The sequence below is a fragment of the Scyliorhinus canicula genome, chromosome 11 (genome assembly GCF_902713615.1).
Source record: "Scyliorhinus canicula chromosome 11, sScyCan1.1, whole genome shotgun sequence".
In the NCBI taxonomy this organism is placed as follows: Eukaryota; Metazoa; Chordata; class Chondrichthyes; order Carcharhiniformes; family Scyliorhinidae; genus Scyliorhinus; species Scyliorhinus canicula.
In genome coordinates, this window is record NC_052156.1 from 76914663 (window position 1) to 76930061 (window position 15399).

The following is a 15399-nucleotide window of genomic DNA, read 5'->3' on the forward strand; positions in this document are numbered from 1 at the left end:
CACATGGTCTCCCCTGTTTTGCCAAATACATCAGCGGCACACATGGACCACCAGTTTCTTGAGCCTTACTGGTTGGTTCCTGCTCTCCTGGGGCAGGTTCTTCTTGTGCAAGTTCCTCCCCGAACAGGCCCTGTGCCTCCAGCCTTCTTCATCTGTCATGGCAGCTGTGGAAAGGGAAAGACGTGCAGGTTAGGTAGATTGGCCATGTTAAATTCTATTAGTGTCCAAAAAGGTTAGGCGGGGTTGTTGGGTTACGGGGATAGGGTGGAGGTGAGAGCTTAAGTGGGTCAGTGTAGACTCAATGGGCCGAATGTCCTCTTTCTGCACGGTATGTTCTATGTTCCATGGTGACTCTGAGTTGCACTTCAGCTCCACCCCCACCGCCAAAACCAACTCCCACCCCTCTGTCATTCCCACCGATATGTTGCCTTCCAAACTGCAGCCCTGTCTCCGTCAGTGAGTGGCATAGGCTGTTTGATGTGAGGAGCCTCTATTCTCACTACCCGCCCCGGTGGCTGTCACAATCCATGTCAGCGATAGGCTCTGCGGCCCTTGTCCGGGTTTTCCAATGAGGTCTACTGTGGGTTTCCTCACTGGTTGGGCTGTGTGTTAACCTGACAGCTGGGTGGCACCTAGTGGGACAGTGAAGAGGGTCATCACGTGAAGAGGCTTGTGTGTGGGCAGGTCCTGCAGATGAGGGTGAGGGAGGGAAATGTGCATCTGCTGGGAGTGTAGCTGTTGGGTCCTGGGTGTGACACGCAGGTTGTGAAAACCTGTCTAGCGACAGGATTGGATGGGAGCAAGGGCGCAGTCAGCAGTGCCCAGAGAGGGGCAGTGTGTAAGGGAGGGGGCCAATGGCCACTTTGCATGTACCCTTTGTTTGGGGAGAGCTCTGCTATTCTCTCCTTTCCCTGCAGTGGGGCTGCGCTTCTGATGAATGCACCTGGTGTGCCACTGATTGAGCTTGGCCACGCCTATCTCACTGATGGATCAGCTGGGGTCTGAGGGTTTCGAGAGAGGTGGCCTTGGGGATGTTCCCAGATGATCATAGGCTCTCTGAACATTTACAGTGAGCAGTCAGCCAAGCAAATAGCCAGAAGCCTGTAACTTGTACCAAATGGGTGCGTTTAAAACAAATGTTGCAGTAATGGTGGCCTGAGCCAGGCCACCAAGATCCCGAGGGGGGCATCATAAATCCATGAACCTGCCACCAACCCATTCCCCGCTACTCCTCCCAGCCCTGCAAGCCACCTCCAGCACGACAATTTTGAACAGCTTTTAAAACTTTGCTTAACTTCTCTCTCCTCCTCAGCAGCCATAGCGCCCAATTCGCATTTGTAGACACCTGTTTTAAATCGTGCCAGCCTGACTACTGCTTGAGAGGGGAAGAGTATATTGGGTCCAGTGAGCTAAAAAATATAAATGAATGCAAATACCGGTTTTGCATTGCCCGCCGGCTCGGGGCATACACCTTGTTTTTGCCATCGGGGAGCTAAGGAGCATGGCAGCCAAATTGGCGCCGGGCACGGAACTCGGTTTTTAATGGAATCCCGATTTTCCGCCCGACTGCAATTCGTGTTTCTGACATTGGGGGGTGGGGGGGGGGGGGGGGGGGGGGGGGGGGGATCAAATTCCTTGGCCAGGGTTCCCTGTTCATTCATGCTGGCTGGATTCTCTGTTCCCACTGCAGTGAATGGAGGTTCCGGTGGACGCCAAATTTCTTACTGACAGTGGTCCCAAGGCGAATTCGGAATGGCGAATCTCAGTCCTTTTCTCTCCAGTGCCTTGGCGAGTTGCCAAACATAGGCTTGTTACTTCCATGAGTCTGAGACAGCACATGTTAATCATCCGTTACTTCTTCATCTTACAAACTGTTCGCTCTCCCCCGTGGGACCTCATTCCCAGAGGAATTGTGGGCTGAATTCTTCAGTCTCCCAGCCTTGTGTTTCTTGGTGCTGCGCCATTCCCTGACAGTGGGATTCACTATTCCCGCCACTTGTCAATGGGATTTCCCATTGAAGACACCCCACGCTGCCGGGAAACCCGTGGGCGGGGATGTGCTGCAGGCGGGAAAAATAAATCCCAACAGCCGGAGAATTCCAGCTATTGCTTTTAAATTCTTTCATCAGAATCACCTCCCTAAGGTTTTCAAAGTCTTCTTCAAACTTCATTGTCGTATATCCCCGATCAAACGCCATTTCCATAGCTCTTGGAAATCTCACAACAGTCTGACTATTCTGTACTTAAATTTATAAATTTGTCCATTGGCCTCTGCCACTAACTCAGCTCATTGAGAACAGCAGTTTTCACTGTATCGTATTTACCAGACTCTTTGTCTGAATAAGTTGAGTACAACTCAAAGCTTTTCATATGAATACACTCTGTAGATAAATAGTCCAAATTTCCTTTGGCTATTTCCAGCTTCATGGCAATTTTCTCCAATGATACAAATACACCATAACCCCTTCCTCACTGAATTTAGGCACTCAATTAATATTTCTTGGCAAATCAAGATCAAAAGTTAATTCTGAGTCATCCTGAAATTTTACCGCCACCCGCTGTTCACAGGATCGTGTGGACCTGATTAATGCCAACAGCATAGGATTCAATCCCTGTTCCGTCTGGGGTGTTTTTGGGACCTACTTCCTTGCCCAGACCATGGTGCTGTGGGTCAGACTCCCCTCTGGGCAGAGAACTGAAGCAGAAGTCTGCACAAGGTCATCTATGTGCAGATCCACAAGGAATGGGAGAGGTCACAAATGAATATTTCTCGTCAGTCTTTACTTTGGAGAAAGGCACGAATGTTAGGGAAATTGAGGAAATAAAAGGTGATGTCCTGAGGAGTGTACATACTACAGAGAAGGTGCAGCTGGAGGTATTATAGCACATCAATATAGATAAATCCCCAGGACCTGATGAAATGTATCCCAGAACATTGTGGGAGGCGAGGGAGGAAATTGCCAGCCCGCTAGCTGAGATATTTAAATCACCGACGGTGACAGTAGAGGTGCCTGAAGATTGGAGGGTAGCAAATGTTGTGTCCTTGTTATAGAGGCTTATAAAATAATGAGGGGCATAGATAAGGAAGATAGTCAACATCTTTTCCCAAAGGTAGAGGAGTCTAGAACTAGAGGGCATAGGTTTAAGGTGAGAAGGGAGAGGTACAAAAGAGACCAGAGGGGAAATTTCTTAACACTGAGGTGTGGTGAGCATCTGGGATGAGCTGCCAGAGGCAGTAGTAGAAGTGGGTACAATGTTTTCCTTTGAAAAACAGTTAGACAGTTACATGGGTAGGGTGGGTAGAGAGAGATATGGGCCAAATGCAGGCAAGTGGGACTCGCTTAATGATAGAAACTGGGTGGCATGGACAAGCTGGTCAAAGCGCCTGTTTCCATGCTGTCAACATCTATGACTCTATCTATGTGTAACGGTAGCACAGTAGCCCTACAGTCTATAAAACATCAATAAGCTCTTCTGCAATAGTATTGGTTTCATAAGGTTTCAGAAACCTCCACCAGCTCAATTTCTGCACAGTCCACTGTCAATGTTACATAGCCATCCAACCTCCAGTCCAGTTATTGTTGAGTTTTGACTCGTGCTGATAAAGAGTAAGAGGAGAGGGAGCAATTATTCTGTCTCAATGTTTGCTTCTGGCAGCCTTGCAGAAAATGTGATGGCTCTTATTGAACCATTATTCATTTTGTAGTGCATGAAAATCTTTGAATTGTCATTTCGGAAAAACTCGAAGGCCTGAACCCAGTGATTCTGGGCTGTTATGGTTCACTGCTTATTATCTGAAGCACAGAAATAAATTGGAATCCAGAAGCCTTAGCGTGCAGGGTAGCACAATAGCACAGTGGATAACATGTCGCTTCACAGCTCCAGGGTCCTAAGTTCAATTCCTGGCTTGGATCACTGTCTGTGTGGAGTCCGTACGTTCTCCCCATGTCTGCATGGGTTTCCTCCGGGCGCTCCGATTTAGAACATAGAACATAGAACAGTACAGCACAGAACAGGCCCTTCGGCCCTCGATGTTGTGCCGAGCAATGATCACCCTACTCAAGCCCACGTATCCACCCTATACCCGTAACCCAACAACCACCCCCTTAACCTTACTTTTTTAGGACACTACGGGCAATTTAGCATGGCCAATCCACCTAACCCGCACATCTTTGGACTGTGGGAGGAAACCGGAGCACCCGGAGGAAACCCACGCACACACGGGGAGGACGTGCAGACTCCGCACAGACAGTGACCCAGCTGGGAATCGAACCTGGGACCCTGGAGCTGTGAAGCATTTATGCTAACCACCATGCTACCATGCTGCCCATTTCCTCCCACAAGTCCTGAAAGACGTGCTATTAGGTGAATTGGACATTCTGAATTCTCCCTTAGATTACATGAACAGGCGTTGGAATGTGGCGACGAGGGGCTTTTCACAGTTACTTCATTGCAGTGTTAATGTAAGCCTACTTGTGGCACTGACGATTATTATTATAAATAGACAATTCAGGTCAGATATTTAAAAATAAAATTGTTTATTTTGTTAGGAGTATGCAGTGGTCCCTTTGAGCTGGCAGTCCACTGTCGGCTGTGTGCTCAATACACCACTTTGGCACAGCGGCCCTGATAAAGGCATTGGATCCCTCATTTACACAGCCAAATAAGGGAATACATGTTTCAAATGTGGACACTGGATGGTTATATTTTTGCCAATTGATCGTGATGCCTTTTCATCTCAGAATGAACAAGCACTTCCTGCTCACTAAAAAGTGAGTCTGGCATGCAAAGGGTTCCATTCCCTTCCTCTTTTCAGTGATTCATAGAATGCATAGAATCCCTACAGTGCAGAAGGAGACCATTCAGCCCATCGTGTCTGCACTGACCTTCCGAAAGAGCACTGTACCTGGGCCCACTCCTTTAACCTTTCCCTGTAACTCTGCGCATTGGTCTTGGTCAATCCACCTAACCTGCATATCTTTGGACTGTGGGAGGAAAATTGAGCACCGGAGGAAACCATGCAGACATGGGGAGAACAGGTAAACTCCTCACAGACAGGCAGCAAAAGCCTGCTAACCACTGTGCTAACCACTGTGTCACCATGCTGCCCCGATTTCTGGGCTCTGGAATTACAAGAAAAAAATGCACGTGACAAATGGCATGGTGGCACAGTGGTTAGCACCGCTGCCTCACAGCGTCAGGGACTTGGGTTTGATTCCGGTCTTGGGTAACTGTCTGTGCAGGTTAGGTTGATTGGACATGCTAAATTGTCCCTTGTTGTCCAAAAGATTAGGTAGGCTCACAGCATTTTGGGGATAGGGCTGCTCTTTCCAAGGTTTGGTATAGACTCAATGGGCCGAATGGCCTGCTTCTGCACTGCAAGGGTTGAATGGGAAACTTGGCTTAACCTTAAATTAGTTTATTAAACCACCATATCACCGATAGAAACCACCTCATGATTTGACTGAAATTTGAAATCCGCCAGGTGGCTGGCTGGTCATTATCGGTATTGATTGTAGGTCTGGATCTGGAGATGACCGTCCCCGTCCTTTGTCAGCTGACTGCAGTGCCCATTTATCAATGTGCTTTTTCATAGTATCCCAGTCATACTATCACAAACTTGGACCTCAGGCATAGATTCAGTTAACTGCCTGCTGGATAATCTAGTCTTTCATCGCTCTTTATCTTGGGTCTTTCAATCTCCTGAGTGATGCAAGTTCAAAGACAATTTCTTGTCTCCTCCCCTGGTGTTTACATAGCCGAAGACAAGGTGATTTCCCTCACTGTGATGGGCACTAAACCCATCGCATTGTTCCGATACTAATGCTTCTTCCATTATTGCCAGGAATTGATGGTGATCCGCAATTACAGTTAAATTATGGCATTGTCCAGTTGTTAACGTTCTCCAAACCAATCACGAGTTCGAGTTTCAGTTAACTCATTCTTTCTGCGCATCAAGGTTGACTGTTTCATGTTCTTCGGACACCGGACTTTAATGCAAAGGCAAGAGAGAGCTGAAATTAAAGTGAGCGTACCACAATAAGAAACAAAACCATTCAGTTTGCCCCATTGTTTAGATCAGTCATCTTTTAGGTTCACGTCTTGAGTCCCTCATATCAGAAGTTACAATTTGTTTCTGCTCTCAGCAGCAATTCTACTCCAAGCTTAAGTACAACAATTTAGAAACAGCTATGCTTTCAAACCATAATCATAGCTGGTCATGAATTAATGCAGAAGCCTCTTGAGTTCTGGTTGGGAAATTATTGATGATTTTTCATCAGTAATGAGCAGCTACTTTTAAGCAAGAATCATTTGAGGTAAAATTGGAGATTTCAATTTAAATGATACCACAATCAATCTGAATTTTAAGTACAACAGGAATTACCCTAAATTATTTACAAATTGAATTAATTATAATGCCAAGATCTTCCGGCAGTTCACGTCGGTGGGACCTTCCAGTCCCGCCAACGATGTACCCCACTGCGGATTTCCCAGCGGCGTGGATAGATTCAATGGGAAATCCCATTGACAGCCGAGAAATACATTGTGAGGAGGCCAGACAATCTCATTCATTGTTTCAAGTATTTTTGGGATTCACTGAAAACAAGTGAAGTTAAATTGTTTCATCAGTAATGTGCCAGATGATAATATTCCCATTAATGTATGCAGTTCAATATGTAACGTTCGAGTACGTATCACAGCAATAATTGTCCTAATGATAATCTCGGAATATCAGAAGAGGGGTGAATGTTTTAGTCTCTCAGGATTGCCCCCGCCACTCAATGAGATCATGGTTGATCTACGACTTAATTTCAAATATCCACCTTTGCCCCATATCCCTTAATACTTTTTCCTGACAAAGTCGTATCAATCTATTTTAGTATCAACCATTAATCTAGCATAAATTGCCATTTGGGGAAGAGCTTTCCAAACTTCTACCACCCTTTATGCGAAACAGTGCTTCCTAATTTCATTCCTGAATGGTTTGGCTCAGAATTTTGGACTATGTTCGACGATGGTTTCATGGTCCTTAGAATTTTAGACTTTTAATTTTAGGTGCAACTGAAACATGGGCTGGGATTCTTCCCTGCCCGGCGGGGCGGGGGGTTCCCGGCATGATGGAGTGGTGTGAACCACTCCGGCGTTGGGACGTCCCAAAGGTACGGCCTTTGGCGCCACACCAGTTGGGGCCGAAGGAACTTCGCCGGGGCCTCACGGTAGCATGGTGGTTAGCATCAATGCTTCACAGCTCCAGGGTCCCAGGTTCGATTCCCGGCTGGGTCACTGTCTGTGTGGAGTCTGCACATCCTCCCCGTGTGTGCGTGGGTTTCCTCCGGGTGCTCCGGTTTCCTCCCACAGTCCAAAGATGTGCGGGTTAGGTGGATTGGCCATGCTAAATTGCCCGTAGTGTAAGGTTAATGGGGGGATTGTTGGGTTACGGGTTACGTGGGTTTAAGTAGGGTGATCATTGCTCGGCACAACATCGAGGGCCGAAGGGCCTGTTCTGTGCTGTACTGTTCTATGTCTATGTTCTATGCGCCGGAGCGTCAGCAGCTGCTGACGTCATCCCCGCGCATGCGCAGGGGAGGGGGTCACGTCCGCCTTCGCCATGGTGAAGACCATGGCGAACACAGAAGGAAAAGAGTGCCCCCACGGCACAGGCCCGCCCGCCGATTGGTGGGCCCCAATCGCGGGCCAGGCCACCGCGGGGACAGCCCCCCGTGGCCAAATCGGCAAGCGCCCCCCCCCCCCCCCCCCAGGACCCCGGAGCCGGCCCGCGCCGCCTGCTCCCACCAGTAAGATAGGTGGTTTGATCCACGCCGGCGGGAGAGCATGACAGCGGTGGGACTTCGGCCCATCGCGGGCCGGAGAATCGCCGGGGGGGGGGGTGGGCGCTGACCGGCGCGGCGCAATTCCTGCCCCCGCTGAATCTCTGATGGCAGAGAATTCGGGACACGGCGGAGGTGGGATTGACACTGGCCCCCGGCGATTCTCCGACCCGGCGGGGGGTCGGAGAATCCCGCCCATGGCTTCTTCCTGCTGGTATTCCAGTCCTCTAGGTATAAAGGGCAGCATTCTATTCATCTTTCTTTTCTTATTTGCTCTACCTGTTCACGGCATTGTAAGTCTGTTTGGACCTTCACTGTTACTAGATTTTCACCATTGAGAAAGTACTCTTCTACCCTTTTTAAGTCCAATGTTGAAATCCATTAGCCATGATTTTGTACTTTTGCTTAGTCTAGCAGTGTCCCTGTCATTTTACACATCCAAGTTCACTGCGAACAATACAGCCTATCTTTGTGCCATCATTAACATTGGACTTCTAGCTTTCTATCTCATCATCTAAATCTTTAATGAATACAATGAATATCCTTAATCTCTGTCTCCTACGGCTCAGCCAATTCTGAAACTGGTCAATAACTTTCCTTCAATACCATAAACGTCACCTTTAATTGACAATCTCTTATAAACGACTGTTTCCATGGCTTCTGCAAGTCTATATAAAGAACATCATTGAACAATCTCCTGGCCTACACTTGAGTCACATCATACCTCAGAGAGAAAGAAAGGCTTTCCTCTATGTACCACCTCTCAAGACATCAGGACATTCCACAGTACTTTAAATGCCAAAGAAATGCTTTTTAAAAATGCAGTTCCTGTCGTAGTATAAGGAGAGCAGGAACTGATTTTCAAACAGTGAAGTCCAACAAATAGCAATGTGTCTGCCCCCCACTCCCATCCGGAGATCCGACAAAACTGAAACCCCCAGAATCACCACTAGTGGGCAAGGTTGCAGCCCAATGTTCAGAATTGCTGACTGATGCACGATCAATTACACAAAGAGTGTAATTATACAAAGAGAGTCCCGATCAAGTTACAGGGTCAGTCGGTCCGGAGCCTTGATCTGCTGCTGGGAGCGCTGCAGTGGTGGCGGCAATTCCGGTGTCGGTCTGGTCCTCGGTGACTCCGGGAGCGTGCCGCAATCTTCGTCATCCTCGGGCGTGGGAAGGGGGAGGACGGATTGTCCTGGGGCGAGTTGCGGCTGGGTGCGCCGGGGAAGGGGAGGGTGGCGCCGGGCCGGAGGGGTGTGGGTGTGTGGAACCTGCTGGTGCCAGGTCCCTGAGGGAGACAGCATCTTGCTGGCCATCGGGGTACGCTATATGGGCATACTGTGGGTTGGCGTGGAGTAGCTGAACCCTTTCAACCAACGGGTCTGCCTTGTGGAGTCGTACGTGCTTACGGAGGAGTACGGGTCCTGGAGCTGCAAGCCAAGTCGGGAGCAGCACCCCGGCGGTGGACTTCCTGGGGAAGGCAAAGAGACGTTCATGTGGTGTGTCATTAGTTGCAGTGCATCGGAGCGACCAAATGGGGTGCAGTGCCCCGGGGAGGACTTCCTGCCTGCGTGAGGCCGGGAGATTTCTGGACCGTAGAGCCAGCTGGACGGCCCTCCAGACCGTCCCATTCTCCCTCTCCCCCTGCCCGTTTGCCCGAGGGTTATAGCTGGTCGTCCTGCTCAAGGTGATACCCTTGTTGAGGATCCCCTGTCACTGTGGACATAGGTGGGGAAGCTGAACAGAGCGAAGATGGTGTTGAGGCTTTGATGACGGTGGCAGACGTCATATCAAGGCATGGGATGGAGAAGGGAAATCTGGAGTACTCATCAACCACACTGAGGAAGTACGTGTTACGGTCGGTGGAGGGGAGAAGTCCACGCTGAGGCATTCAAAGGGGCGGGAGGCCTTCACCAGGCATGCACAGTCTGGCTGATAGGAGTGCGGTTTGCACTCCACACAGACCTGGCAGTCTCTGGTGATTGCCCTGACTTCCTCGACGGAGTAGGGCAGATTGCGGGCCTTGATGAAGTGGTACAAATGTGTAACTCACGGGTGACAAAGATTGTCGTGCAGAGTCTGGAGTCGGCCTACCCGTGCGCTGGCACATGTACCTCTGGATAGGGCATCGGGGGCTCGTTGAGCATACCAGGGCAATACAAAATCTCACAGTTGTAGGTGGAGAGCTCGATCCTCCACCTCAAGATTTTATCATTTTTGATCTTGCCCCGCTGTGTGTTGTTAAACATGAAAGCTACCGACCGTTGGTCAGTGAGGAGAGTGAATCTCCTGTCGGCCAGGTAATGCCTCCAATGCCGCACAACTTCAACGATGGCTTGGGCCTCTTTTTCGATGGAAGAGTGCCGAATTTCAGAAGCATGAAGGGCTCGTGAAAAGAATGCCACGGGCCTGCCTGCCTGGTTGAGGGTGGCGGCTAGAGTGATGTCTGCTGTGTCGCTCTCGACTTGAAATGGTAACGACTCATCGACTGTGTGCATCACGGCCTTGGCGATATCGGCCTTAATATGGTTGAAGGCCTGGTGAGCCTCGGCCGTTAGGGCAAAAAGAGTGGATTGGATGAGTGGGCGGGCCTTATCCGCATAATTTGGGACCAAATGGGCGTAGTAAGAAAAGATTCCCAGGCAACGTTTGAGGACCTTGGGGCAGTGGGGGAAGGGGAGTTCCATGAGGGGGCGCATGCGGTCGGGATCGGGCCCCAGAACTCCATTCTGGACCACATAGCCGAGAATGACTAAACGGTTTTTGCTGAACACACACTTTTTCTTGTTGTAAGTTAGGTTGAGGAGAGTGGCAGTGCGGAGAAATTCGGCAAGGTTGGCGTCATGGTCCTGCTGATCGTGGCCGCAGATGGTGACATTGTCCAGGTACGGGAAGGTGGCCCGCAGTCCGTACCGGTCAACCATTCGGTCCATTTCCCGTTGGAAAACCGAGACCCCTTTGGTGATGCCGAAGGGAACCCTGAGAAGGTGGTAGAGGCGGCCATCTGCCTCAAAGGCACTGTAAGGGCGGTCCGCCTTATGGATGGGGAGCTGGTGGAGGCGGATTTTAGGTCCACAGTTGAGAAAACCCTGTGCAATCTGATTGACCATATCAAATTTGCGTGGGAGGGAGTACGCGTCGAGCTGCTGTACCTATTGATGGTCTGGCTGTAGTCCACGACCATTCTGTGTTTCTCCCCAGTTTCCATCACTACCACTTGGGCTCTCCAGGGGCTGTTGCTGGACTCGATGATGCCTTCCCGAAGCAGTCGCTGGACTTTGCACCTGATGAAGGTCTTGTCCTGGGTGCTGTACCGTCTGCTCCTGGTGGCGACGGGTTTGCAATCTGGGGTTAAGTTTGCAAATAGGGAAGGTGAGTCGACCTTTAGGGTCGTGAGGCCGCACACAGTAAGAGGTGGCAGGGGCCCGCCGAATTTCAATGTTCGGCTCTGGAGGTTGCACTGGAAGTCCAGGCCGAGTAGCAAGGCAGCGCAGAGGTTGGCGAGGACGTAGAGGTGGAAGCCGGTAAACTCCATGCCATGGACAGTGAGAATGGCTGTGCAGTACCCCCGGATCGCCACGGAGTGCGTCCCGGAGGCCAGGGAGATTCTCTGATTGGTGGGGTGTACCGCAAGGGGGCAGCGCTTTACCGTAACAGGATGAATGATGCTCCCTGTGCTCCCAGAGTCCAGCAAACAGGAGATGTCATGCCCATCGATTTTCACATTTGTTGAAGCGGTTGCTAGGTTGTGTGGTCAATCGTGACCGAGGCGAGATGCGACTGGTCGTCAATGGTGGCAGACAATGGGGTGCCCGGGGGCATAGGTCCCGGTACAGTGGCGGCACCCACGGGCCGCACGTGTCGTGGGGAAGACAAGATGGCGGTGCTTGATGCTCCTGGGGAGGACAAGATGGCGTCGCCCATGGGCCGCACGTTGTCCGAGGAGGGGACGATGGCGGCGCCCACAGGCCGTGCGTGGTCCGAGGAGGGGAAGATGATGGCGCCCACTGGCCATATGATGGGGGGGTCATAACAATAATGGCGACTGAGCGGGCCTTGCACACCACAGCAAAGTGTCCCTTCTTGCCGCAGGCCTTACAAAGGGCGCGCTGGGCCGGACAGCATTGTCGGGGGTGTTTTGGCTGCTCACAGAAGTAACATCTGGGGCCCCCGGGGTTGGTTGGCGGGCGCGTGGTACAGGCGTGCCGTTGGCTGAGTGGGGTCTCCGATGGGGCGGCCGTCTGCAGAGTCCACAATGCGTAGGAGGGGGCCGCGAAGCCGGTGGTGTAGGCCTGGATGTTGCGTGAGGCGATCGTCAGTGAGAGCGCAAGTTTTTTGGTTGCCACGAGGTCCAGCGTGGCCCCTTCTAAAAAGCGCTGGCAGATGGAATCTGACCCTATCCCCGTAACAAAAGCGTCCCTCATAAGCAAGTTCGAGTGTTCATGGCCGTGTGACAGCCTGACAGTCACAGTCTCTGACTAGGGGGATTAGAGCACGTCAGAAATCTTCTACTGACTCAACATGGAGTTGACTACGAGTGGAGAGGATGTGTCTGGCGTAAAGCGTGTTAGTCCGCTGAGCGCAGTTTTATTTCAATAGTGCCATGGCATCGTCATAGGTCGGCGCGTCCTGGATAAGCGGAAAGACGTTGGAGCTCAGCCGCGTGTAGAGTATCTGAATCTTCTGAGCTTCAGGAATAGGGTCTGGTGCAGACCTGATGTAAGCTTCGAAACAGGCTAACCAATGTTCAAAGTCCTTTTTGGTGTTGCCTGATTGCGGATCCAGCTGCAGGTGATCCGGCTTGATGTGGAGGTCCATCTTCTGAAAACTTTAGCATATTAAATTGATGCACGATAAATTACACAGAGATGAGAGTTGAATGCAATCGAGGCTTTAACACACTAAGATGTGTGGCCTCCTACAGCAGCTGACGAAATGGCTGCTGTACAGGGAGCACACATATTTATACTCCGCCTACTGGGCAGAGCCAGCAGACAGGGAACTACCCCCGTACCTGTAGTACAGGGCCTTACCACAAATCACCTAATATATAAATCAGTGGTGACTACCACACTGACATAGTCTCAATTAAGGATCTCCAGAAGTCCACAAGCTTTGAGCATGACCAGAACATGTGCGCCTGGTGCACTGGGCCCCCCGAACACATAACAGATCTATCATCCACTCCTTCAAAAAACCAACTCATTCTAGCCTTTGTCAGGTGTGCCCGGAACACCACTTTTAGCTGGGTGAGACTCAGCCTCGCACAGGATGAGGTTGAGTTCAGCTTCCTCAGTGCTTCACTCCAACCCTCCTCCTCCAAGATTGGCCCCAGTTCATCCGCCCACTTTGCCTACAAATCCTACCCCACTATCCACTGATATATACCCGACGTGTTGACGACCTCTGAGCACGAGCAGGATAAGATCCTCTTGTGCAAGGTAGAAAGCTGGTTTACCGGAAAGACAAAGTACATTTTGACCCAGCTACAGACCTGAACGGGGGTGGAGGCAGACGTCCTGGCCTTTGCCTCACTGGTGACAAGGAGGCGGATCCTCTTTGACTGGGGGTCAACCACTCCGCCAAGCGCCTTGGCATGGCTGGGTGACTTGATGGAATTTCTGCACCTCAAGATGTTTAGGTTTACCGTGAGAGGGTCAGTGGAAGAGTTTTACCATAGATTTTGACTGTTTATGATGTACTTTGAAGAGCTGGACACTGTTAGCTGCTCGGGGCATGAAGGGGGAAGTGGGTGGGTGGGGGGGGACTTAGTAACTAAGTTATACTGTTGCCGAGGAAGGCAGGAGGGGTGGGGGAGAGGGTTATTCTGTTATTGTCTGTTTGGTATAAAATAGAGAAAATTATAATTAAAATATTTTTCAAATAACAATGTGGTGAATGATGGCTGAGGGATAAATATTGGCCAAGGCATTCTGGTGGGCAGCTCTACTCTTCTTCAAAATAGTGTCATGGGAGCTTTTACATTCATCTGAGAGGGTGGGCAGACTTCAAGTTTGAATGTCTCATCAGAAATGAGGCACCTTTGACTATGCAGAACCCTTTCCATGCTCAGGAGTCCAACTTCAACTCACAATTTTCTGTCTCAAGGATGTGTGTGTTATCACTGAGCCAAATTAGTTCAGTGGGGGAGTAATAAACTAAAATTAATCAGCATGTGAAATTGTTGCTGCTGATCAGGATTCCGTTGTCTTAGATGGTTTATAATACATAGTTCACTGCACTGGTGAGAAACCAACTGAAGGGTAAACGTATTCAAACAGTACGGGGTCTGAAGTCTGACAGGTGAGGGAGGATGAGTCCATTTGTGACCTAGTACATCTTATCTTTCTGGAGAAATTAATATCCTGCTATCAGACAGGTTAACAGATAATTGAGATGAATGAATTGGAGCTGTTATGAACTGAATGAAAAAGCCCGAAAATAATTGCACATCAGTCCCAGCAGCAGATAGTGACAATCTAATTGCTGTTATAGTCAGACAAGATCAAAAACAAATATTCTGCTGTTATTACTTCATACAGAATGAAGTCAGCTCCTCAGTGACAAGCTAATCGGGCACAGAGAGAATAGTTAATCTCCTAACTTTGAATGATTGTGATACACCACAGGATCTCGCGGAAGCCTAATCATGGTGGCCGCAGGTACAGTTTCATTGCTTTGACTTCTTGCATTCCAACATTACATCTTTTTAAGTAGCAATCTTGCAGAGTCCTGAGCTTTCACTTGTTGTGAATTTCCAGTCTTTTTTTTTTGTTACCTGTTATCAAACCACATTCTAACTCCATCCTGATATGCAGGAGAGAGGGAGTGCTGAACTTTTGTGGGACATTGGAACCATTTTTGGGGACCATGGGACCTGTACAAGGCAGGCGGGAGGTTTGCTGGTAGTGTTGGGGAGAGTTTAAACTACCTTGGCAGGGGGTGGGATCCTGAGAGAAGTTCAACAGGGGGAGCTGCACAGCCAAAATTAGAAAAGACAGCAAGTGAGTCCAGAAGGCATAGAAACAATACGCCAGTTAAGTCTGTTTAGCACAGGGCTAAATTGCTGGCTTTGAAAGCAGACCAAGGCAGGCCAGCAGCATGGTTCAATTCCCGTACCAGCCTCCCCGAACAGGCGCCAGAATCTGGGACTAGGGGCTTTCCACAGTAACTTCATTTGAAGCCTATTTGTGACAATAAGCGATTTTCATTTCAAGTCACAAGAAAGTTTGGCAAGATTGGATGGTATTTATTTTAATGCAAGGAGTCTTACGAACAAGGCTGATGAATTGAGGGCACAAATTAAAACATGGAGGTATGGTGTATTTTCTATCACTGAGATGTGGTTGAGCAAGGGGCAGGATTGGCAGCTCATTATTCCAGGATACTGGATCTTCAGGCGAGGCAGGGAAGGAGGTAAAAGAGGAAGTGGGGGGGTCGCAATTTTGATCTTGTCATCAATAACAGCAGTATCGAGGGATAACATGTTAGAAGGCTCTTCAAATTTAGCCATATTAGCAGAATTTAAAAACCAAAAAGGAGCAATCACGTTGCTGAACGTGTTCTC